Here is a 26,382-nt window from a genome sequence, read left to right on the forward strand (position 1 = left end):
TTTCAAATCGTGTAAGTTGGAATAGCTGATGTTGATCTCCAGTACGCCATTTCACACTTTGAGCATTTACGTAACGCTCTCACGTGTGTGACACAAACCATCACCATTCGCGCTATTCTTTTCCGTATACGTTCAATATCCCTTTTCAGTTCTATGGGTATGGGTACCTCGCATCTGAACAATACTCTAGGATGAGACACACGTGTGTTTTGATAGCAGTCTCGTTTGTAAACTAAATGAATTTTCCTGATATCCTACCAATGAACCAAAGTCTCTCTCCTTAGTTATCTACGAAAGTTGTCATTCATTTTCATATCCCTACTAGTTGTTACACCATGGAATGTTTATGAGTTGCCTCATTCTAACGGCGACTCATTGATACTGTATTAGAAATATATTCCAATTGTGCGTTTTTTTTTTTTTTTTTTGCGACGTGCAGTTTTCCATTTCTGAAAAATCAAAAGGCGTTGCCAATCTTTTTACCAACTTGATAATATGGCATTGCAGCTTTTTTCATATACTGTCTCACTATTCACAACTTCATGTAGATAACTGCTGATAGGTTTCTACAGGATATCAAGGGTGACTTACAGGCCTAAATTATTGGACGTTCGTGCAAATCTACTACTCGCGTGTACTACGTTAAACATTTTTCAGCATGTCTACCACGAAAGCTGGCCAGAAGCAGCAATTTTTCCCAGCGTCATGAAACACTTGCGTGCTAATTGTCCTCAGTTCGCCTCCTCAACAGCCAAAGGAGAGAAATGCCTGCATGTTTGCAGGTTTTTCTATTTTAGCAACTTTTCTGCCCCAGGCTCTTGCGGACGCGCTTGAACGGAAGAGGAAGCTATATTTCGTCAAGGAAACGTTTTCACTAGCCTATATGTGGGTGTCTGCTCCAAGGGGACTGCAAATTCTAATATACAGCTATATAAGCTGCTAGCGTTATGCCCGAAGTTTTGCCGGCTCATTCGTATATCACACACATTTCAGGCATTTATTTAACATATTGCCTTCAAAGTGACCTTCACATTCATCTTCAGATTCATCAGCCTGCACTGAAGTGACACGTTGCAATAGGGGTGTGAACACGTGTGGATGGGTATCTATTTTATGCAGGAACCGAATCAGAAGTCCACTCGACCGCTTTTCATGTACGTAACTACAATAAATATTGCTGTTGTGGTCTTAAGTCCAAAGATCGACTTCATTTAACTCTCCATGCACCTCTGTCCTATGCGAGACTCTTATCTCCCAAAAACTACTGGAACCTACATGCTTCTGAATCTGCTTACTGTAATCACCTCTCATTCTCCCCCTACGATGTTTACCCGCCAGACTACAGTCCAGTTCTAAATTGGTGATATCCTGGTGTCTCAGAATATATCGTATCAACCGATCCCATATTCTAGTCAAGTTGTGACACAAGTTTCTTGTCTCCGAATTCTTTTCTCTACTTCCTCAGTAGTTACACGCTCTATCCCTCCAATCTTCAGCGTTCTTTTATAGCACCACATTTCAAAAGCCACTATTCTTTTCTCGTTTAAATTGTTTGTCCATGCTTCACTTCCATACATGGCTACGCTCCAGGCAAATATCATCTGAAACGACTCCCTAATACCTAAATCTACAGGGTGAGTCACTAACTATTGCCACCAAGAATAACTCCAAAAGTATGATAGGAACTGAAAAGTTTGTTGTAGAAAAGTTGCATGGGACAACGGGGGCCATAATATGACGTTGTTTTTTTTGTTGCTAGGTGGAGTCGCGTCAGAGATAGGAACGTTACCTTTTTTTTGTTTTGTTTTTTAAGGTACGCTATAGTTTGGAACTTATTTTCTGATAGCGGCTATAGAGACGAATCCAATGATGTGTAACAGTAAGGTCTTTGAAGGTCACCGAAGGTCACAAAAGTGGCACGAACGTACAGATTTTGTTCGAAGTGATGACCATTGGTATCAATGCAGTGCTGCAATCTTCTTATCGTGGATTGAGTGGTAGTCCTTATCACATCGGCACTTATCGAATCACATGCTCTGACAATTCTCTCTCGCATATCTTCAGGTGTAGTTAGATCGTCTTTATAAACAATGTCGTTTACGAATCCCCACAATAAAAAATCCAGAGGCGTCAAGTCCGGCGAACGAGCCGGCCACTACATATCCCCTCCGCGTCCAACTCAACGATTTAGGAATTGTCTCTGCAACTCATTTCTAGCCATCAGCGAAAAATGTGCCGGACACCCACCGTGCTGTTTCTACATTCTGTTTCTTGTTCCTAAAGGTATTCCTTCCAACAACAGACCTAATGTTTCTTGCAGGAATGTCGTGTACTTCCTACCATTAAGATTTCCTTCGAAGAAATAGGGGCCTATAATTCTGTCCTACAGAATCCCACACAGTACCTTCACCGAGCACAGCTTTTGGTGCGCAAGTTTCCGCAGCCAACATGGATTTTCAGTTCCCCAATAATGCATGTAATGCAAATTAACATTTCCATGGTTCGTGAATGTACCCTCGTCAGTAAATAAAATCAAATTAATAAATGTTTCTGTTGTGAATTGGCAGGAGCCAATTCCCGGGGTTTGGAGGAAGCCGAAAGGCACGCGTTTAAGCTCACGCAGGCTGGCGTGAGGTCTGGAACAGGTAAAGTAATTATACTATCAAGAAAAGTACGTAGCTGCTGGAATACTTAACTTTAATCCATAATTGGTGAACATCGGTCTGACTGTACATGCATCCCAAGATAAATAACAAATGATAATGGCGCCTTGCTAGGTCGTAGCAAATGACGTAGCTGAAGGCTATGCTAACTATCGTCTCGGCAAATGAGAGCGTAATTGTCAGTGAACCATCACTAGCAAAGTCGGCTGTACAACTGGGGCGAGTGCTAGGACGTCTCTCTAGACCTGCCGTGTAGCGGCGCTCGGTCTGGAATCACTGACAGTGGCGACACGCGGGTCCGACGTATACTACCGGACCGCAGCCGATTTAAAGGCTACCACCTAGCAAGTGTGGTGTCTGGCGGTGACACCACAGTTTCATCCCTCTGAATCTGAAGTTGAGCCCATCGGAAGAAGTCATTGCGACGCATACAGTTTGTACCAGTTAATTCTTGGTGGAGGCTAATATGGTAAGGATGATATTTATGGCGATGCAGAACATGAAGACACTGCTATGGTTCATGCCGGATTCCCTTGCGATTTGACGCGAACTAAAACAAGGATCTCGAACCACAGTGGCAAGAGTACCAATTTCCGTTTCCTCGCTAGTAACTTTCCTTTGTCGGATATGTTTCCGACGCGTTAAAGATCCAGTTGTTCTCAATTTATAATGCACTTATTTAAATGTTCAGCGTGTAGGGTGAGCACGTTGAGGATCACTTTCAGCGTATAAGTCTCTAGCTCTCACTGAAGTTCTTTGGCATTCTCCGTAAATGAGAAGAATTTCGACTTCTTCTTCGAAGAAATACATCATTCACATTCGCTTGAAAAGACCATACTAGTCTTAGCGTTACTATTAGTGTTGTATTGCGAAACCGTAGACTGGTGTTTACGTGTAAATGGCACGTTAGATGAATACGCCGATTCGACGAATATTTACTATTTGCACGATATACGAGAGAGAATTGTCAGAGCATGTGCTTCGATAAGTGCCAAAGTAATAACAAATAGCATTCAGTCCATGATAAAAAGATTGCAGCACTGCACTGATACCAATGGTCATCACTTCGAACACCTGTAAACGGACGTTCATGCCATCTTTTTGACCTTCGTTGACCTTCAAAGACTTTACTGTTACACATCATTGGATTCGTCTCGATAGCCGCTATCAGGAAATAAGTACCAAACTATTGCATTCCATTTAAAAAAAATGAACCTCATACCTCTAACGTCACCCGACCTAGCAACAAAAAACCAACATTTGTCCCACAAAAGCTTCAGCTACTATCATACTTTCGGATTTATTCTAGGTGGCAATAGTTAGTGACTCGCCCTTTTTATTCTACGACAACAAATTTTTCTTCTTCAGAAACGTTTCTCTTGCCATTTCCAGCCTACATTTCACATCAGCCATCATAGCAATTTTGCTGACCAAATAGCAGAACTCTTCTATTACTTTAAGTGTCTCATTTCCTAATCTGATTCCCTTAGCAGCACCCGATTTAATTGGATTCTATCATCCTTGTTTTGCTTTCGTTGATGTTCATTTTTTACCGTCCTTTCAAGCCATTGTCCATTCCTTTCAACTGCACTTGCAAGTCCTTTGATGTCTCTGACAGAATTACAATGTCATCGACGAACCTCGAACTTTTTATTTTTCTCCTTGATCTTTACTTACTACTTCAAATTTTTCTTTGGTTTCCTTTACTGCTTGCTTAGTGTATAGACTGAATAACACCGACGATAGGGTTAACCTTGTCTCAGTCCCTTCTCAACCACAGCTTCCGTGTACCTTGACTTTTATAACTGCCGTCTGGTTTCTATACAAGCCTTTCACACTCCGTAATTTACCCCTGCTACCTGCAGAACTTCACTTTATTTCGGTTAACATTGTCAAAAGCTTTCTCTAAGGCCACAAATGTTTTAAACGTAGGTTTTGCGTTTCTATAACACCTTGTAAGAGAGGTCATAGAATCAGTATGGTCTTGCGTGCTCGCACGTTTCCCTGGAAGCCAAATAGATCTTGCCCCTGGTCGGCATCTATCAGTTTTTTGCATTCATCTGTAAGGATTTCGTGTTAGTATTTTGCATCCAAGACTTATTAAACTGAAAGTTCCGTAATTTTCACACCTATCTGCTCCTGCTTTCTTTGGAATTGAAATTATTACATTCTTCTTGAGGTCTGAGAGTATTTCGCATGTCTCATACATTTTGCTCACCAGATGGTAGAGTTTTGTCATGGCTGGCTCTCCCAAAGCTGTCAGTAGGTCTAACGGAATGTCATCTACTCCTGGGGCTTTGTTTCCACTTCGGTCTTCCATTGCTTTGTCAAATCCTTCCCTCGGAATCGTCTCTTACATCTCATCTTCGTCTCCGTCGTCTTCCCTTTCTATAATATTGCGTTTCAGTTCATCTCCTTTGTTCAGACTCTGTATACTCCTTCCACCTTTCAACTTCCCCTTATTTGCTTTGTGCTAGTTTGCCTTCTTAACTATTGCTTCTCAGACAACTGCTCATCTTTTCTCCAAATGCCCCTTTAATTTTACTGTGGATGGTATCAATCTTTCTCCTAGTGATATATGTTTCTGAATCCTTGTCCTGTAGCCATACCTGCTTAGCCATTTTGTACTTCCTCTCAATCTCATTTTTTAGATATTTACTTTCTCGTGCTCCACTAGCTACATTTTTATATGTTCACCTTTCAACAGTTAAATTCAACGTCTCCTGTGATATCTAAGGGTTTGTACTAGGCCTTGTCTTTTTAGCTATTTGATTCTCTGCTACCTTTGCTATTTCGTCTCTCATAACTACCCATTCATCTTCTAGTGTGTTCCTTTCCCCTGTTCTAGTCAACTGCCTAATATTCCCTCTGAAACTCTCGACGATATCTAGTTGTTTCAAATTGTCCAGGTCCCATCTCCTTAACTCCCTAAATGTTTGCAGTTTCTTCGGTTTTAATCTATTGTTCATAACCAATAAATTGCGGTCAGGGTTCACATCTGCTCCTTCAAATGTCTTAGAATTTAAAATTTGGTTCCGAAATCTCTGTCTCACCATTATGCAATCAATCTGAAACCTCCTGGAGTGTCCAGCCCTCTTCCGCGCGCACAGCCCCATTTCTTGAAGTGTTAGCGATGATTAAACTGTGATCTCTGCAAAATTCTACCAGGCGGCTTCCTCCACCATTTCTTTCCCCTATTCACCTGCTGTTTTTCCTCCTCTATCTTTTCCTATCAAATTACAGTTCTCCATCACAATTAAGTTTTCATCTCCCTTGACTGTATGAATAATTTGTGTTATTTCATCATACATTTGTTGAGTCTCTTCATCAACTGCGGTGTTAGTACTACTGTGGAGGTTATGGGCTTAGTGTCTATCTTGGTTAGGCTAATGCGTCACTGTGTTGTTCATAGTAGTTTACCGACGTTCCTGTTTTCCTATTCATTATTAAATCTATTTCTGAAATCCCCCCATATTATTTTTTTATTTATAACCTTGTATTCACCGGATCATTCACCCTGTTCCTCCTGCCACCGAACTTCACTAATTCCCACTATATGTAACTACAATAAACCCATCTCCCTTTTTTATATTTTCTAACCTACCTGCCGATCAAGGGATCTAACATTCCAAGTTCCGATTTGTAGAATGAAAATGTTGTTTCTCCTGATGACATACTCCTGAGTAGTTCCCGCCTGAAAATCCGAATAGGGGACTATTTTTCCTCCGGAATATTTTACCCAAGAGTATGCCATCATTATTGGTTCAAATGGCTCTGAGCACTATGGGACATAACTTATGAGGTCATCAGTCCCCTAGAACTTAGAACTACTTAAACCTAATTAACCTAAGGACACCACACACATCCATGCCCGAGGCAGGATTCGAACCTGCGACCGTAACAGTCGCGCGGTTCCAGACTGTAGCGCCTAGAACCGCTCGGGCACCCCGGCCGGCGCCATCATTATTTAACAATATGTGGTGTCACAGCCAGACACCACACGTGCTAGGTGGTAGCTTAAATCGGCCGCGGTCCTGTAGTACATGTCGGACCCGCGTGTCGCCACTGTGTGATCGCAAACCTAGCGCCACCACAAGGCAGGTCTCGAGAGACTGACTCGAACTCAGCCTAGTTGTACGGACGACAGAGCTAGCGACTAGACGTACGAAGCCTTTCTCTCTCATTAGCCGAGAGACAGAATAGCCTTCAGCTAAGTTAATGGCTACGAACTAGCCAGGCGCCATTAGCCTTACAGTGATTGTAATTAATGTCTCCTTTGTGCGATGTACCACAATGATTGATTAAAGATAAGTATTATACCAGCTACGTACTTTTCTTCATAGCATTAATTACGTATCCTGTTCCAGTACTTCACGCCCGTCTGCGTTATTCTAGCGTGCCTTTTAAGCCACCTCTATCTACAAGGTGTTGGCCCAGCTGCCGACACATCACATGGCGATGAGTCTACAAAGGATCTTGTGTTTTACTTTGCCCTAATTTCTTTGTGTCATGGCTTCGCCACAATCTCCAGATGTACTGTCCGAATTTTATCGCTTGCAGAATCAGCAGACGCAGGCGTTATTGGATGCTCTTGGACAGCTCGTCCAGGGTCAACGTGCGCTGCACACCGATGCGGCCGCCGCCGCTTCATCGCTACCGCAGCCACAACATGCTGTTGCACCTCAATTCAGACCCTTTGATGCAACCCACGAGTCCTGGCAAAAGTGGTCCCGTCAATTCGCCTTCCACCTCGCCGCCTACAGAATTCAAGGTAATGGGCGGCAGCCGTTTTTGCTTTCTTGTGTCGGTGTGTCCACCTACCGTGTGATAGTGAAGTTGTTTCCCCGGCCCGACGTAGCAACTCTGTCCTACGAAGAACTTTTGTCTGCTTTAGATGCCTATTTCAAGGAAACAGTAAATGTCGTTGCAAAAAGGTATACGTTCTTTCGTACAAAACGTACGGCCGGTCAGACTAATAGGGAGTGGGTTGCGACATTGCAAGGACTTACTAGGGAGTGTGCGTTTGAATGCGAATGTGGACTTCCTTATTTAGATACTATGGTGCGTGATGCAATAGCACAGAACGTTTCTGATGTTCGCATACGGGAAAAGATTTTGAAACTAGTTAATCCCTCCCTTCAACAAGTGATAGACATATTGGATAGGCAAGACACACTTGACTTTGCTCAGGACTCATTTGCAACTTCGCCGGGAGTGTGTCACATTAACCGGCCCGCTGGGCCCGCTGCACGGGACGCTCAGCAGCCCTCGCGCCCGTCAGCGCAGCGGCAGCCTAGCTCGCAAACACGTGCGCCGCGTCAGCAAGCTAATGCAGTGAAATCTTGCCCGCGGTGTGCAACTCGACATTCGCATGAAAATTGCCCGTCACGCCAAGCTATTTGCTTTTACTGTCATAAGAAAGGACATGTCCAAAGTGTTTGCCAGAAAAAGCTCAGATCAGACACTCACACCAATTCCAGGCCCTTTGCTTCGCGCCGGAATCGAACCAAGGAAACTCAGGCTCGTGAACCTTCGCCCATGGATATTCATGTAGTTCATTCCACCCCGTCCGGTGACAGTGTTCATTCCACAAAAAGTGTGCGTCGACGTCGACGGAAGTCCCGTCACGTCGCACGTGATTCTGTCCCAGTGTCTGTTCCAGTTGCACAACGCAATCGCTTTTGTCGTCAGCAGGACAATAAACTTTTTGTCGACTTAGACTTTGCAGGCAAAGTGATACCATTCCAGCTCGATACCGGAGCTGCAGTTTCATTGCTCAATCACGACACGTACAACCAACTGGGCAAACCTCCGTTGCGTGCCGCAAATGTTCAGCTCAATAGTTACTCAGGCCAGAAAATACCAGTGTTAGGACAGTGCAGCCTTCTTGCCACATACAAGGGACAAACAAAACTTGTGTCATTTTACGTTCTTCGTTCTTCTACTGCAGTGAACTTGTTTGGTTTAGATTTATTTCAGTTGTTTAACTTGTCTATAGTAAATCAGGTCCTCTCAGTGATTCAGACTGTGCCTTCCGTCAGTGTTTCTAGTCTATGTGAAGAATTTGCGGACATTTTTGCACCCGGCCTTGGTTGCGCTAAGAACTATGAAGCACAATTGGAACTGAAAGCAAACGCGCAACCGAAGTTTTTCAGAGCGCGCAATGTTCCCCACGCATTGCGTGATGCGGTCGCAAGAACATTAAACGATTTAGAATCTCAAGGTGTAATTGAACGTGTGCAGGCTTCTCTCTGGGCCTCACCCTTAGTAATTTTGCCAAAACCTTCCGGAAAATTGAGACTTTGTGTGGACTTCAAGGCAACTGTGAATCCACAACTAGTAACTGCTACTTTTCCTTTGCCCCGCCCGGAAGATCTTTTTGACAAACTGTGCCCGGGAAAATATTTTTCAAAGTTGGACCTAGCAGATGCGTACTTGCAAATACCTGTGGACGAAGAATCCCAGCGCGTCTTGGTGGTAAACACGCATCTTGGCTTGTATCGCTTCAAAAGACTGCCTTTCGGGTGTGCATCTGCCCCTGCATTGTTTCAGGAATATTTACAAAGTATTTGTGCGTCGGTCCCTACTGCTGCGAACTATCTGGACGATATTGTGATCTCCGGAAAGACAGAAGCCGAACATTTGCAAAATCTCCGAACATTATTTCAGGTCTTGCGACAAAATGGTCTTCGCTTGAGGAAGGACAAATGTGTGTTTTTTGCTCGGGATTTACCCTACCTGGGCCATGTCCTCAATGCCCAAGGCATACATCCGAGTCCAGAGCACCTCCATGCCATACAGGATTTGCCGTCACCGCAGAACTTGAAACAGCTGCAAAGTGTGTTGGGGAAAATTAATTACTACCATAAATATGTTCCCCATGCCTCTTCCATTTCAGCTCCACTTCATCGCTTACGCCGTAAAGGTGTTCCGTTCGTCTGGACGACGGAATGCGAACGCGCCTTTCGCCAGTTGAAATCGGCGTTGCTTTCACATACTTGCCTTACGCCGTTCGATCCCCAGAAACCCCTTTTGTTGATGGTAGATGCATTGGATTTCGGGATCGGTGCTGTGCTTGCGCACGAAGATGGATCGCATGATCGCCCTATTGCCTTTGCGTCAAAATTGCTCTCATCTGCGCAAAGAAATTCTTCACAGATAGAGAAAGAGGCTTTAGCTCTCGTGTTTGGTGTTACTAAGTTTCACGATTTCTTGTATGGTCGTCACTTTATCATCATCACGGACCACAAACCTTTGACATCGCTTTTTCATCCGCACAAGCCGGTACCTCCGCGTACGGCGCAGAAATTCATTCGCTGGTCTCTTTTCCTCTCGCAGTACCGCTACGATATCTTGTATCGGTCCACTGCTAAGCACGGAAACGCTGATGCGTTGTCCCGTTTGCCTGTTGCTGAGGATAAAGCATTCGATTCTTCCGAACTTGCTTGCATGTTCATTGATGCGGAAACCGATGACGTGGTCGCATCGTTTCCGATTGATTTTCGTCGTGTCGCTACAGCCACGGCTGCTGACCCTGTCCTTGCTCCCGTTTTGCGTTTTGTTGCTACGCAATGGCCCTTGTCCAAGTCACGGATCGAGGATCCGCTGGTTCGCCGATTTTTTGCTCACAAGGAGAGACTTTTTGTACGACGTGGTGTTTTGTTGTTGCGTTCTGATAATGATCAGTCCCGAGTCGTGGTCCCACGTTCGTTACAGTCCTCTGTCTTACGGCTTCTTCACCACGGACATTGGGGTATAGTGCGTACGAAACAACTTGCTCGTCAGCACTGTACTTGGTTCGGAATCGATGCTGCGATTACGAATATGTGCTCCTCTTGCGTGGCGTGTGCCGAACAGCAATCCGCACCACCGCGGAAATTCTTTGCATGGCCGAAAGCCACTTCCCCTTGGCAACGCTTGCACATCGATTTTGCTGGTCCATTCTGGAATGCTCGTTGGTTGGTTGTGGTCGATGCTTTCAGTAATTTTCCTTTTGTTGTCCGGATGTCTTCCACGACGTCTTCTGCCACAATCCAAGCCTTGTCTGCTATCTTTTGCATTGAAGGTCTTCCGCAGACTATTGTTTCCGACAATGGCCCACAATTCATGTCCGCAGAATTTCAGTCCTGCTGCAAGGCCAATGGTATTCAACATCTGACGTCCGCGCCGTTTTCGCCTCAGTCAAACGGTGCCGCGGAACGATTGGTCCGGACTTTCAAGTCACAGATGTTGAAATTGAAAGAGTCGCATTCTCGGGAGGACGCATTATTGCTCTTTTTGTTCTCGTATCGCTCTCAGCCCCGCGATGGTCGCTCGCTGGCTGAGTTGCTCCATGGTCGTTCTCATCGAACCTTGATGTCTTTGCTGCATCCGCCGCATCAGGTTCCTGTGCAGCGGCAGACTCCTGCATTTGCTCCTGGCGACGTTGTCTTCTATCGCACCTATCGCGGTTCACGGCGTTGGCTCGCAGGGCGCATTCTTCGCTGCCTCGGCCGCGCGATGTATTTGGTTTTGGGGGCCTCTGGTGAGGTGCGTCGGCATCTCCATCAGCTGCGCCTCTGTCGTCGTCCGGGTTCTGCCGCTCCCCGTCTGCTTTCAGCGACGGAGCCGTCAGGTCAGCACCCTGGGGACCCATCTACTGGCTCGCCTCATCCCCAGGTGTTACCGACGCTGCCTTCCGTTTTGCCTCATGGCGTCGCGCCGCCGCCGCAGCCGCCGCAGCCGCCTCCGGCGCCGCCCGCCGTGGACGCTTCGCTGCAGCCGCCACGCGCCTTCCTGGGTCACGCGCCGCCGATCGCTTCCCGTGCCCAGCTGTCCTCCGCCATGGAACTCTTGCCCGCTCCGGACCAGATGTCGTCATCGCGCGTCGGATTCTCCAACCACATGGAGGTCGACCCTTCGGCCCCTCTTGTCTCTTTACGGGCGCATACACTGCATGTTGACGTGCACCCTGGACTAGGTTTTCAGGCGTTTCCTAGCTCCCCTCGGACCGAATGGCCGGGTGCGGGTGGCACAGCCTCGCCTGTTGTTAGGCTCCCCACCTCATCGCATACGTCAACATGGGGTCCTCCCCACGGCGGGCGGAAGCCTTATCTCACGACCGTTCGCCGATTTGCGGGGGAGGAATGTGGTGTCACAGCCAGACACCACACGTGCTAGGTGGTAGCTTAAATCGGCCGCGGTCCTGTAGTACATGTCGGACCCGCGTGTCGCCACTGTGTGATCGCAAACCTAGCGCCACCACAAGGCAGGTCTCGAGAGACTGACTCGAACTCAGCCTAGTTGTACGGACGACAGAGCTAGCGACTAGACGTACGAAGCCTTTCTCTCTCATTAGCCGAGAGACAGAATAGCCTTCAGCTAAGTTAATGGCTACGAACTAGCCAGGCGCCATTAGCCTTACAGTGATTGTAATTAAAGTCTCCTTTGTGCGATGTACCACAATGATTGATTAAAGATAAGTATTATACCAGCTACGTACTTTTCTTCATAGCATTAATTAAGTATCCTGTTCCAGTACTTCACGCCCGTCTGCGTTATTCTAGTGTGCCTTTTAAGCCACCTCTATCTACAAGGTGTTGGCCCAGCTGCCGACACATCACAATACTGTAGAGTTGCATGTCCTCAGGAAAAATTAGAGCTGTAGTTTTCCCTTGCTTTCAGCCATGCGCAGTACCACCAAAGCAAGGTCATTTTGCTTGATGTTACAAGACCAGATCACTCAATCACCCAGTGTGCTACCTCCATAATTACTACAAAGGCTTCGGTACGGCTATCTGTATCGCTGAGGCACGGAAGCCACCCCGTCAACGGCAAGGTTCGTGGTTCAATGAATGCATAAGAAATGATTCTTGAATGTGTGGACGTATAGTTAAAATAAATAACTACAGTGAATATTTATTTTAATTATAAGGCCAGACTTACAAGAATAGTAATTCATCTCCCAGGCGTATTCAGCTTAACAATTGGGACTGTTTAAGGAAATGGAACATTATCATTAAACTTTCAATAAATGCGTAGAGTGGAAATCATCCAAATATTTATTCGTGTTAATAACGCACAACTTAGTCTTATTCACTGACTTACAGTTCTCGAGCTTCGATAAAAAGAACCACCTACTTTTTAGAATAACGCAAGCATGTAACCCGTATGTATAGCCGCGCGGGATTAGCCGAGCGGTCTCAGGCGCTGCAGTCATGGACTGTGCGGCTGGTCCCGGCGGAGGTCGAGCCCTCCCTCGGGCATGGGTGTGTGTGTTTGTCCTTAGGATAATTTAGGTTAAGTAATGTGTACGCTTAGGGACCGATGACCTCAGCAGTTAAGTCCCATAAGATTTCACACACATTTGAACCCGTATGTATGGGAAACAGGAACCGGGTACTGAAAGGACCGTTGCGTGCCCAGTCGTCTAACTTATTTGGGGAGGAATCACAGATTTTATTGTATAACGCGGGTAAGGGATGCAGGCAAGATAAATGAAAGAATGGGATTGACTAGCAACCAGAATGACTGTCCCCACGTCAATGAGCTCAGGAAGGAACGCCAGTTAAATCGCGCTGTAGCAGTTGATTTGAGTGATCATTGCGGTGGCTGCTGAAATTGCCTTACTTGTTAGATAGGGCGGGATGACGGTAGTTCACTATTCTGGGCATGTATGCAGCGCAGCGGGGACAGGTGTCGGGTAAATCGACCGTAATGGGAACAATTCTGGGAACACTGGACTCACATTCGGAAGGACGATGGTTCAATCCTGCGTCCGGCCATCCTGATTTAGGTTTTCCGTGATTTCCCTAAATCGCTTGAGGCAAATGCCGGGATGGTTCCTTTGACAGGGCATGGCCGACTTCCTTCCCCATCCTTCCCTGATCCGATGAGACTGATGACCTCGCTGTTTGGTCTCTTCCCCCAAAACAACAACCCAACCAACCAACAGTTCTTGTTGAATAAGTCGTTTATTTCATAACAACTACAGCACTGAAAAAGGAGAGGCGGCAATTTCCTCCGTGATTTAAGCAGCCACCGCTGGTGAAGTGTGCTGGCGTCAGCAGCAGCCCGTCCGAGGGACGGCGAACTGCATGTAGGTGATGGCGACAGCCGCCAAGGCGGCGCTACTAGTACGGAACGGTCACAGGGGAATAGCGCCGTGGCACGCGACGGACGGACGACCCATGGCTCGAGGCAGCTGGCCTATCCTCGTTGCTCAGCGCGACTGGTACCTGGCCGAGCGGTGGGTATCACACCGCGACCCATCGCATGGCATGGATGATAACAATGGCGCTTCCACGCACTGGTCAATTTCACAGAGCGACGTCGACTGTCCGCACGGAGCGAAAAACAGCAACAACGTTCGCCCTGCTCAGGCGGTGAGAGCTGGGCAGCTAGAGGGTCCAGGCTCGAACCCCGGTGCACCAGGAAAGACGATAGTTGCCAAGTCGACAGCATTCAGAGAGCATAAGACTGTAGCTACTGACAGTCTGACAGTGGCAGCGTCCTTGTCCGTCTTGGGTGGCAGTCGGGAGTGAACCTCTCCTCATGGCCTCTCTACAAAAAGGGCGAAACCACAGATGTCAGTAATTACTGGCCAGTGTCCTTGCTTACAGCATTTTCAAAAATCTTTGAGAAAGTTATGTACTCAAGAGTGGTTAGCCATTTCAACAGTAATGGGATACTTAGTAAATCGCAGTTCGGATTTCAGAAATGCTGTTCCACTGAGACAGCAATATACAATTTCACTGTCAAAATAATAGAGTCTTTAAATAGTAGCCGGCCGCGGTGGTCTCGCGGTTCTAGGCGCGCAGTCCGGAGCCGTGCGACTGCTACGGTCGCAGGTTCGAATCCTGCCTCGGGCATGGATGTGTGTGATGTCCTTAGGTTAGTTAGGTTTAAGTAGTTCTAAGTTCTAGGGGACTGATGACCACAGCAGTTGAGTCCCATAGTGCTCAGAGCCATTTGAACCATTTTAAATAGTAAAATGTCACCAGTAGGAATATTCTGTGACTTATCAAAAGCATTTGACTGTGTGAACTCTGACATTACGTTAGAGAAATTACAATTCTATGGTATAAATGGGACAGCAAATGAGTGTTTTAAGTCATATCTACAGAACAGGAAGCAAAACGTCACTTTATATGCTTCAAGTGCTTCAAAGGGGTTTGCCACTTCATCTAACTGGGGTGAAATTACATTAGGTGTTCCACAAGGTTCGATCATGGGTCGCCTCCTGTTCTTGATATATGTGAATGACCTTCCATCTTATGTGAAATAAGATGCTGAAATGTCACTGTTTGCTGATGATACAAGCACAATTATTAATCCAGTAAAATAAAGTCCGATAGAAAATGGTACAAATAAGGTCTTTGGAAAAGTTATTAATTGGTTTTCTGTGAATGGGCTTGCTCTGAATTTTGAAAACAGTACATCCAATTTTCTGCTGCAAAAGTATAATTCCTTCAATAAACATAACACATCAAAAGAAGTCAATAGTGAGGGTAGAGCACACAAAGTTTTTGTGTGTACATATAGATAAGAATCTTAATTGGAAAATTCATATTTTAGATCTCCTAAAGCAACTAGGTTCAGCAACTTTTGCAATAAGAATAATTGCCAATTTTGAGGATGTAGAAATTAGTAAGCTAACATACTTTGCATACTTCCACTCTCTGATGTCATACGGAATAATATTCTGGGCAACTCAACACTTACGCAAAAAGTATTCACTGCTCAAAAGAAAGTAGTTAGACTAATGTGTGGGGCTCATAGTCGCACATCTTGTAGGCATCTGTTTAAAAGGTTAGGAATTCTTACAACTGCTTCACAGTACATTTACTCAGTAATAAAAAAATTTCTCAAAAACATGGACCAGTTTAAAATCACCAGCGACATTCATGATTACAATACCAGAAAAAAGAAAGACCTACACTATCCTTTACGTAACCTATCTTTGGCACAGAAAGGGGTAAAATATGCTGCTATGTAACTTTTTGATAAATTACCATATGAAATAAAATGTCTGACAGACAGAAGTAATAGTTTCAAAAACAAATTGAAATCGTACCTCCTTGACAACTCCTTCTATACCATAGATAAATTCTTGAATATGAGTAAATAAATCTGGAGATACAATATATGCATTTTGTGCCATTTAAGGGAATGGGATGGATAATAGAAATATTTAGGTATAAGGCTATAATGCAAAAGAACTTGTTTCCTGTGCGCATTTCTTGTACATTTGACACGTTCCACGTTTTCCGTGCTATTCATCAATGGAACACGAAACTAACTAACTAACTAACTATGATGACATAACTGAGGCCATCTGTCTATCTGAATTTGGCAGTATGTATAGAAGCAGAGTCATCTCACGTTTCTGTAATGACGGCGCTTCTGGATGCTAGCTCATAAGAGGTTTGAGATGAGGGCGTAATATTTGGGCAATCATGACATCGTATGTCCTTGGTGTCCTGTCATGTCAGCACCTCCAGAAACCCTGAGGTGCTGGGCGACATTTTTTGAATTGTCAACACAATCAATATCTCTTCTTTCGCCAGGACCCATAACTGCTCAGGCATATTTCGATACTCTCCATATTACGTTACTTCGCTGATTCGTTCACCAGAGCCGTTCGCTGTTCCAGGTCGAACCGTGCCGTAAAAGCATCAGTTCCGCTCGCGAACGGTCGCGAATAATATTACAACACTACTGCCACGAAGCTGACAAAAATTTCTTTGAGAAATTGCACACTCACTTTGGAGGGAATAGTGTTAGATCAGTAGCAAATCAATATAAGTTAAGAAGAAACAGTGTTTGTATCTACGCTGCACAACACAATTAAATAATCACTTTTTCGAACCCTATGACTGTTTCCCATTGAGACGCATAAGTTTGAAATTTGTCTCAAAGGTGTCTACATCCTTCCTCTGCAATGATGCAAAAGTCAGGCGGCCTCTGACGTCACCCTCGGGCTCGGCGACACTTCAGACAGCAAGGTGTCGAACACAAGCGAAAAAAAGACCCGAGCTCAGAAGTTCACGTGTGACTTAACATGAGTTGATGCTGTAACATTGGCACCAAATTTCGTCACAAATCTGCCCAACGCCACCGTGGAAGTGTCACACGGTACGAAGGCCGTCACACCCCCTCTTACCCAAATTCCACTCCTATTGACGCCTCTGCGATGGAGGACAGAATAGCGACGCAAAGCCATCAAATCACGCGGTTTTCTTATGAGTGACCGAGGAAGACGTTTCAGTCAAGCTACCCGCTGAGCATCGACACGAAAAGGTCTTAGGGGTGACATAAAAAGCGTCAACGAAACCATTCTTTCTCTTGGAGCGTTGAGTGCCACACATTTCGAGCCCGAAAACGACGGTTCGCAATGCCGTGAGGAGTAGGACACCGTTCTTGACAATTTTAGACAGTGCTGACACCTCACGGACGCTTCAATCGTTCTCAAAGAAAGACCTGGGTCGGTAGACCCCTTGAAATGGTCGCACCCCTTTTGAGTGCAGTGCGACCAGAATTTATACCTTGGTGTACAGGGTGAAACCACAAGGGACCGTTCAACACCATTCGAAGAAATTTGCACGTGATCTGACGCAGAAAAGGGTACTTATAATTTTTCAGTCCACCTTTTCCACGTCCTCCAGTAGCGACATTCACACTTGCGTAAATACAGTGACAAAAGGTCTCTCTAACAGCCCCCAGTTCGTCAGCAGCCTTGGCAGCTCCCAGCCACACATTTACTGAGAATTTTAAAAATGTGCCTTTACAGGGAAAATCTCTGAAGTAGTCCTTTGTAGCCGTAGGCTGGCAACAACATGACATCTGTCCAATAACAGTTGCGTGCCTGCAAACATCTACAACTACTCTACAGGTTTTATCTGTAAATGCACATTTTTTTTAAAATTCTGAATAAATTTGGGTGGGTGCTGCTAAGGGTGGTGTCGAACAGGGAGGCCTTAAACTTAAGAGGGACACTAAGTTGTAACGCGTGTGTCAGTGTCGCACCTTTCCGTGATCACCGCGCAGGGGGGCGTGAAAGACGAGGACTGAAAATCATAAGCGCACTCTACTGTGTCAGACCATGTTCATATTCTGTCGTATCGTTCTGAATGGTCTGTGGCGTCTCCAGTCTGCACACCATTGCAGAAACTGCGGTCGCGAACGCGGTCAAAGGGGCTCCTGGCCCACGACGTCCCTAGAGTAAAGCTGTATCGTCTGTTGGGTGTCATCAATGTCGAAATTTGTCAAAAAAGTCGTCCTGTTGATCAACGCACAATGAACTGTCGTATTCATCTGGGAGATGTGTGGCAATCAACGCCCCAAGAAAAGGGTTGGTTTCACTGACGTCCTTTACTGCGGTGGAAATTCCGTGTTGATTCTTAGCGGAGGTGTCTGAGACATTTTCCTCGGCCACTTATAAGAAAAGCGCGTGGCTTCTACAGTGGGAGGTGCAGTTCTGAACGCCACTGCAGAGGCGTCAAAAGAAGTGGTGGAATTTGGGTAAGACGGGGGTGTGACGACCTTTTGATTTTGGACACGTCCAAGGTGGCGTTGGATACATTTGTGGTGAAATTTGGTTCCAATGTGACAGCATTAACTCATGTTATGCCAGGCCTGAACTTCCGAGCTTTGGACTGTTTACCGCATGCGTCGGCATTTCGCTGATTGAAGCGTCGCAGAGACCGATGGTGACGTCGCAGGATGCCACGCTTTTGCACCACAACAGAGAAAGGTCGAAGACACCTTTCAGCCAAATTTCAAACTTATACGTCGCCACAGGAGACACTTACGACCTTTCGAAGAAGTGATACTTAGGTTGTATTGTGCAGTGTATTTAACACTGTAAGCTACATGGAACACTGTTTAGTACTACGTGCAAGCAACCACAAAGAAACGTTGGGTTAATTATGAAAATTACTCTCACAGATTATCGGAAATGCTAGAGAAACACTGTTGACGCTATTTAAACTAACTAGACTCACTGTGGGAATATATTGAACACCATGAGTTACATAAACCACTGCCTGGTACTATGTGCGAGCAGTTACAATGAGACTTTGGCTTAAATATGCAAATTACACACGAGAATTATTCAAAATGTTGGGGAAACATTTTTAAGAAAATACATCGGTGAACAAGCACTGTAAGAATCTGCCTGAAACTGCAAGACGTAACAAAGGCCCATCTGGCTGCACGTGGTCGGAGTGATAGAGGGACTTCGATTAAGCTTTAGGAATTAAAAACCGCGAAACATTGTAAATAACGTAAAGCACTATTTAAACAGAAGACTGGAAAATCATCGGCCACTCCAACTAGTCTCAACATTCCAATAGCCCTGGACCCCAGCAGTCACTCTCAGTGCAGCAGAAAACTTATCCGGCTGGTGTTGCTGTGAGCAGCCCCCAGAACAGACCGCCCGTTTCTTCTCCTGGCGTCTCATACCGCCACACTTATCCTGACAAATTCCCACGGGAAATGCAGAATCACGTGACCCACTACTGACGTATACAACTGAAGTTGCTTGACCCCCATTGGTCAGCGATCTCATTGTCTATTCACAGAGACAGTGATATCGATTTCATATACTTTGTAAACCGGCGGGATTATGGAAGCTGCTAGCTTATTGCAGTATCTACTGTTTCAATTAATAGCAGGAAACGAGCGCGGTAAAGATGCTACCGTGCCGGCCGCGGTGGCCGAGCGGTTCTAGGCGCCTCAGTGCGGAACCGCGTGACTGCTACGGTCGCTGGTTCGAATCCTGCCTCGGGCATGGATGTGTGTGATGTTCTTAGGTTAGTTAGGTTTAAGTAGCTCTAAGTTCTAGGGGATTGATGACCTCAGATGTTAAGTACAATAGTGCTCCGAGCCATTTGAACCATTTTTTTGATGCTACCGTCCTACAGTTGTCAGTCATTTCTCTCATTGTTCCCCACGTCTTACAATGTAGCGTAGGTTTTGTGTAGCGTGGGATTCGGACGCAATTTAACAGTGAACGTATTTACATAAAATTTTTCTAGGTGACAGAAAAGTAATACAATAACAGCGAAACAGAACTTAATCTGCAGCCTCGTATCGTTTCCAAAGTAGGGCTCAAACAACAGAATACAAATATACTGTCATCAGTACAACAAATACAATTAAAATCAAACCTCCGCCCCAGCACACAGAATCGAGCAACAACATGGCATAAGGCCACAGGCAGGAAGTGCACAAACAAAACTTCTTTAATTAACCACGAGGCACAAAAACAGCTCTCAGACTTAATTGAGATAACCTACATTGCACGTAATGAATATTGTTCCATTTGTACTGCCACACATACTAGCTGTTACGACAAGTTACCACGAATGATCCACAAAACTACTTAAGCATCTAGCTCAATAAACTCCTGCATAATAAAACACTGAAACTGATCACTCGCACAGAGCCAATTATCAGGATGACTTTCTTTGTAACAATGGCATCAAAATATTAGTCACGCTCACAATGTAATACAAACAAGTTCACTTTCCGTGTAATACAAATCAATCACGCTCACAGCATGTAATTTAGCAAAATCATAATGACTCTCGCTTTTAGGCAAAGCGCCCGCAAGCATATCATGCCATTAAACAATCCCAACAAGTCCTCACACGATAACCACGGACATTTGTGCATCACATTGTTTGCTAACCAGCACAGAGTGTACACCTCTTGTACTCTGCACTTCACATTGCATTGAATCACTCAGTCACCAGTGTGCAAACGTCAGCTACTAAAAGGAAGCAGACAGTGCTCCTCCTGGCATACAGAAGCGCCTTTCTCCTTCCTCTTTCCCGGTAGATGACATGAGCCACCTCACTGGGCTGTTTGTGTCCAATACAGCGACCGTGCCTCATGGTGACCGGTAGCGAAGTCCCGTCGCCAGTTCAGCTGCGTACCAGCTTACACAGGCTTTCCGTGCCTCGCTCTGCAGCCGCTGCTTCGTTCCTGGCCGCCCAGCCACTAATCACACTACTGTACGTCCCTCACTCCAGCACGTCCTCAGCAGCACTTGCGGCCCGCCCTCTCGCGCCGCCGCAAATCACTCACTGGCGACGAGGAATACAAACCTGCCGCTCAGCACCGTACAAGTCTTTTAAAGGAAAGAGAGGTTTAATATCTCTCGACTTACGAAACGGGTCCGCCCAATAATCGGGCCACGCATTTCAACGTTTTAACACTCCCACGTAGGCTGAAGTCGAAGGTATCGTCGATAATCTGTTTCTTTTCTCTGCGATAGATTCGCTTTATTCTTTTCCGGTGAATCTGGCCGATAGACTTCCGTGTCGTTTGAGGCGTAGTGAAATAGACTGACGAGCCAAAGAAACTGGTATACACGCATAATATCGTGTACGGTCCCCGTGAGCGTGCAGAAGTGCCGAAACACGACGTGGCATGGGCTCGACTAATGTCTGAAATAGTGCCTGAGGGAACTGCCGACATGAATCCTCCAGGGCTGTCCATAAAGTGGTACGAGATCTATTCGGAACAGCACGTTACAAGGCATCACAGATATTCTTCTGAAAAGTGTTCGTGTCTGGGGAGTTTCGTGGCGAGCGGAAGTATTAAAACTCAGAAGAGTGTTCCTGGAGCTACTCTATAGCAATTCGGAACGTGTGGGGCGTCGTATTTTCCTGCTGGAACTGCCCACGTCCGTCGGGATGCACAATGGACATAAATGGATTCAGGTGATCAGAGAGGATGCGAGTCACCTGTCAGAGTCATATCTAGACGTATCAGGGGTCCCATATCATTCCAGTTGCACATGCCGCACACCTTTACAGAGCCTCCACCATATTGAACAGTCCCCTGCTGGCATGTAGGGTCCATGTAGTCATAGCCGACCGGAGTGGCCGAGCTGTTCTAGGCGCTACAGTATGGAACCGCGCGACTGCTACGGTCGCAGGTTCGAATCCTGCCTCGGGCATGGATGTGTGTGATATCCTTAGCTTAGATAGGTTTAAGTAGTTCTAAATTATAGGGGACTGGTGACCTCAGACGTTAGACCCATAGTGCTCAGAGCCATTTGAACCATTTTGAACTATGGAGTCATACGCTCGATATAATTTGAAACGAGACTCGTCCGACCAGACATCATTTTTCCAATCATCAACGTCGCTGCTGACGGGTGCAGGCGGGGTGTAAAGTTTTGTGTCGTGCAGTCATCAAAGGTACACGAGGGGGCCTTCGGCTCCGAAAGCCCATACCGATGATGCTTCGTTGAGTGCTTCGCACGGTGCCACTTGTTCATGGCCCAGCGTTCAAATCTGCAGCAATTCGCGGAAGGGTTGCACTTCTGTCACAGTGAACGATTCTCTACAGTCCTCGTTGGTCCCGTTCTTGTAGGATCTTTTTTCGGCCACGACGATTCGGAGATTTGATGTGTACCGGATTCCTGATATTCTCGGAACACTCGTGAAATGGTTATACGGGAAATTCCCCACTTCATCGCTGCCTCGGAGATGATGTGTCCCAACCTCGTTCGCCGTCTATAATACCACGTTCAAATTCACTTCAATCTTCATAACCTGCCATGTAGCAGCAGTAACCGATCTAACATATACACCAGACACTTGTTGTCTCATATAGGTGATGCCGGCGGCAGCGCCGTATTCTGCCTGTTTACATATTTCTGTATTTGAATACGCGAGCCTATACCTGTTTTTCGACGCTTCAGTGTAGTAACTGAGCCGCGCGGGATTAGCCGAGCGGTCTCAGGCGCTGTAGTCATGGACTGTGCGGCTGGTCCCGGAGGAGATCCGAGTCTCGCTCGGCCATGGGTGTGTGTGTTTGTCCTTAGGATAATTTAGATTAAGTAGTGTGTAAGCTTAGGGACTGATGACCTTAGCAGTTAAGTCCCATAAGATTTCACACAAATTTGAACATTGTTTAGTGGTAACTGACTGCCGTTTCCACAAAAAGGGCTATCGCTGTCAACAATGTGGTTCTCTGCTGCTGTTCACCACGCGAATCCAAAGATGTTAACATAATCTGTGTCATTGGGGCACACTCTTTCGCCCCGGTACACTCTGATAGGTGACTCTGATAGGTCACTGTAGCGCTGTTTCTGGCGTCCTGGTTGATGCACTGAAGCAGTGAACAACACAAATAAGTGATAGATTGCGGTTCATTCTTATAAAATATTCCCAGTCAAATAAATGCAGTAAAGAAATACCAACGGCCGTTCTCCAACATTTTTACGTATCACCCATTCTGATCTCCAGTCACTACAGATTGTAAGTGATGTCTGTACCAAGTTTGGTGGAAGTTCGTCCGTTTTTTTTAGGATAAAATGTGGAGCGCATAAACATTCATTCAGTGATTTCTATAAATGTTTAGATTTTCGGTACCCTTTATCTTAAATTGAACTATGTTGAAGGAGATTTCTGTGTATAACGGTAACCATAGCGATGATGACACTTGTTAGCCAAGAGTAGAAATATAGAACTTATCTGAAGAGTCTGCTCACGTACTTCTTACTCTCGTGCTTCCTGTTTGGTAGGCAAAGTTCACGGACCGTAACTAGATAGTTTCGGAATATTGCCACTGTATGCAAGAAGAAATATCTCAGACATCACAGTCAGCGTGAATGTTCAGGGCTCTTTGGCGAAACTGATTTTTTAAAATATTTTTGAGTCTGGGCAGCAGAGTTTCTTATTTTCTCCTCAAAAACTTTGAAACGTCATAGAATGGAACAATAAAGAATATTCTGCAAACCCAAAATCTTATAAATGATCTCAGCTACATTTGCAGTTAGTGTAGTAGGCATACGCGAACATGAAAAAGTTCACCATTCCTGTTGAATGGAAATCTTGAAACCAGTTATGTTACAATGTAACCTTACTGTTTGGAAAGAAGAACATGTAGGCTGCTTTAGGTTTACATTAGTTGTTGAAAAAATAGAAGAGCAACAAATAATATAAACAACAACAATGTGTAATATAAACGTCAACAGCCATCTGAAGATGAACATGTCGGTTAGAAAACGGTAAAGTAGTATTCTACAACTAACGGCATTATTAACAGTGGCTGGTTGCTGTTTTCTTCTTTGCAAGAATCAGCTTGTAAAAACTTTCTTACCGCCACTTGGAACTTTCTTAACAAAGCATTTTTTTTCTAGTTTGTCTGATTATTTTTTTTCCGGTGATGCAGTGAGCAGCATAGTTCTGTGTATCAAAATACCCTCTCAGTTCTTTGGATGCAAATCAAGTATGTATAGAAATAGTAAGTTGTTTTTTCATTCTCCTGAGAAATGTCAGATCTGGCACTTAGTAGGGTTTTCATTTTATTTCTTCAACATTTGATTGGCAAATTCGCAGGCTAGGTCCGATATTTCTTGTCGTATATCTCTTAGGAGAGCCATCACCTTACAGGTTTGAATCCATGTACGCGAAACCAGGAGATTCTCCCGAGAACATAACTCTGGCGCCAGCTATTGTTCTAGCTCATTTAACATCATCCAGGGTGCACGTGTGGAGTTCTTCCACTAAAGGGAGACTATTACTAAATTCCACCAGGACTGAAGTCACTTGTTTACATTTGAACAACAAAATAGCGGGATACGAGCTAAAGTTTTACATGAATAACACTGAACTCCCCTATCATCAACATTAAAGTATTTGGGACTTATTCTAGACTGGACCTTATCCTTCAAAAGACATCTTGCAAATGTATTCCACAATAACACTGAACTCCCCTATCATCAACATTAAAGTATTTGGGACTTATTCTAGACTGGACCTTATCCTTCAAAAGACATCTTGCAAATGTATTCCACAATAACACTGAACTCCCCTATCATCAACATTAAAGTATTTGGGACTTATTCTAGACTGGACCATATCCTTCAAAAGACATCTTGCAAATGTATTCCACAATAACACTGAACTCCCCTATCATCAACATTAAAGTATTTGGGACTTATTCTAGACTGGACCTTATCCTTCAAAAGACATCTTGCAAATGTATTCCACAATAACACTGAACTCCCCTATCAGCAACATTAAAGTATTTGGGACTTATTCTAGACTGGACCTTATCCTTCAAAAGACATCTTGCAAATGTATTCCACAAAATAATTTCACACAGTTATCTCATTCAATGGCTCGGGAGCATCAGCGGATACACTACTAGCGTTATTGTACGCTGCACCAAAGTACGGCCCACCAGTGTGGGCAACCAGGAAGCATGTAATTAAGATGGACACGCAGCTCAACGCTGCTGTGCGGATTGTAACTGGGTATACAAAGACTGCACCACTATGTTGGTTCCCAACAATTAGCCGTATAGTCCCACCTTCGTGTGGAGACAGCAATGTTTGGTGAAGGAATACACGAAAGTAATCAACAATCCTCTGCTTTCCATCAACGGAGATGCTCCAATTCTGGAAACAACTCGACTTGCACTTCGCTCTAGAAACCCCTCTCTGAGCACGGCCCAAAATCTGGCAGCTACTAACTTCAGCATGGATACTAAATGGCACGAGAGGTGGAGTGATAGTACCTCCCCCTAGAACGCGACATCAGTCGAGAAGAAAAACCTAAGAGCTTTGAACTTCCACGACAGATGCTGAAATGCCTAAACAGACGTGAGTGAATTACTGTGCCTCCGGTATGACTTGTCATTTCTTGTGAGATTCTACGGGCCTTCGTGTGGCTTCGACTCATTGGCAACACCTCGAGCGAATTCTCCCGAACTGCCGAAGACACGGATCACGTGCTCGGAACTGTCGCTTCGTAGATCGCTTTGTAATTTAATAGCAGCACTTAATGATGACAGAGACTCAGGATGTGAAACGGGATCTTCGAATGGTTCACTTTACAGAAATAGCGGCTAATTTTTACATGAACAAATGAAAGATATTGATGAAATATTTGTCGCTATCAGCCGAGTGTCAACGTCGCCATTAAACTGGGAGAATTCATAAGAGGAATGCGCCGAGTATGCGTATATTCTCACATGTTGGAAAGTAGCATTTCAAACATTGGATAGCTGTCGCACAATAATGGAGCACTGCCAAGATCTGCACACTACGATAGCTCAAATCTTTATGTTTGATTTTTTTTTGCGCTCCCTCTTAATCTGTTCCATTGCACGAAGAAATGAATTGATTGTAATTTAGAACCTACATTTGGAAAACCACGTAAAACTCATGTATTTTTTATTTCAGGAAATACTGTGTTGGCAAGTAAGTTCGTAGCGTTTTCCCATAAGTTGCTACAGACAGACGTAAGAGACCCTTCAGTCATCAATAATACATTCTCCTTCACTATTTACAACAGTCTGCCAAGGCTGGGGCAACTTTCCGATTCGGCGACTGTAGAAATCGCGTGGTTTTAAGGCGAAGAATTCGTCGAACCATTTTCATCCAGAAAGGAAGCCCTTTGAAGGCTGTTCGATAGAGAGTGGGAAAGGTGATAATCTGTGGACGCAAAATCAGGTGAATAAGGTGGATGCGGAACGGACTACCCAACCCAACTCCTGTATAATGTTTCTTGTCCGTCTAGCAGAATGCAGGCAGGCGTTGTCGTGAAGTAGCGTCATTTTATGGTCTTCCTAGTCGTTGTTCTTGGAGTGCATTTGCAACTCTTTGACAATAAATGTCACCAGTGATGGTTACGCCTCGGGGAGCAATTCGTAGTTCATCGCACCGTCGCTGTTCTACCAGGTGCGTACCATTATCTTTTGTAAAAGCGCT

The sequence above is a fragment of the Schistocerca nitens genome, chromosome 1 (genome assembly GCF_023898315.1).
Source record: "Schistocerca nitens isolate TAMUIC-IGC-003100 chromosome 1, iqSchNite1.1, whole genome shotgun sequence".
Classification (NCBI taxonomy): Eukaryota; Metazoa; Arthropoda; class Insecta; order Orthoptera; family Acrididae; genus Schistocerca; species Schistocerca nitens.